Raw genomic sequence first — 1401 nt, forward strand, 5'->3', positions numbered from 1 at the left:
GATGTAAGAGTACACTTAAAAAGGAAATTAGGAGGTCAAACAGAGAACACAAGATATCCCTGGCAAATACAGTAAAGGACAATCGTAAAAGATTCTGTAACTATATTAAGAGCAAAAGGGTAATTAAGGAGAGAGTGGGTTCCCTCAAGGAATAGTTTGATAATCTATGTGTGTCATACTTAGGAGTTCCACCGGACGTCCTTGACATTACTAAGCCACAAGGATCTGGGGCCCCATGCTTGATGTATTGGACTCATTTGTCAAAGAGCTCCTTGGGCCTTTACAAGAGGCAGCACTCAGTATCGTTCAGATCTGGTAAAATAATACAGATTAAAACTCTCCTTGGGATACAGCTGTTACCAGACAATAGAACATCCGGGCCACGGAAATTGCTCCTAATCATCATCTTCTGAGAGGGACTGTTCTAAGTGCAGATACTCCCCCGATTATGCAAGGTCTCATCAGGAACGCTGTCAGCTGTGATTGCAAATGTTAAATAGTTACAGGTTAGTACAAATCTTGGTTAAATTTTAGATCTTAAACAGACCTTAGAATATTAATTAGTACAGATCTGTACTACAGGATCCAAAGCACACTGGATCACAGGACTTGACCTATGGAGCAGAGTGTTTCAAACCACAGTGTGATATTAAGCTTACATATACTCTATACACCTGGCAAATTACATAAATGAGCTGTGGATATCACAACTATAAAAGAATGAGCATATCGATAACCTATGTTATAGTGTTTTAATCTGAACATTAACGATTGGGTAATTTTAAAAGTACCCCTTATTTGCTGTAAATATAAGGTTAGCTCTGTCACATGTATATTGAAACATGCAGTGAAAGGCATTGTGTGCATCAGATCAAATCAGCGAGTATTACACTGGGCAGCCCAAAAATGTGGCCACGATTCTGGCGCCAACATAGCATGCCCATAACTCACTAACCCTGGAAGAAACTGAGTGCCTGGGGGAAACCCATGCAATCATGGGGAGGATGTACAGACAGCAGTGGGAACTTTTCCCCGATCTTACAGCTGGTGTTACTGCTACTCTGCTGTCTCACCCTTTGCTAAAACTGTATCAAGTTAGAACCACAATTCAAGTTAACATTCCAGTAAAAGTTGGGAATACTCAAATCAAGGCAGTATACTTGAGAAACAAAATCTATGGGACAGACCAATTTTGGCAAGTTCTCTGGTTTTATGTTCATAGAAAAGTGTGTTTTTTCCTCATACGGTGGCCTTCTGCTTGGATGCTCAATGCCAGTGCATCAGTGTGGATCAGCACAATACAGTGAGAATAGCGCTTCTCCCAGCAAAAGCCAACAGCACTCATAAAATGGTCTTGACAAGATGATCAACTTCAACACCCAACACATATCAACTGTAAAA

The sequence above is a fragment of the Mobula hypostoma genome, chromosome 27 (assembly GCF_963921235.1).
Source record: "Mobula hypostoma chromosome 27, sMobHyp1.1, whole genome shotgun sequence".
NCBI classification, from domain to species: domain Eukaryota; kingdom Metazoa; phylum Chordata; class Chondrichthyes; order Myliobatiformes; family Myliobatidae; genus Mobula; species Mobula hypostoma.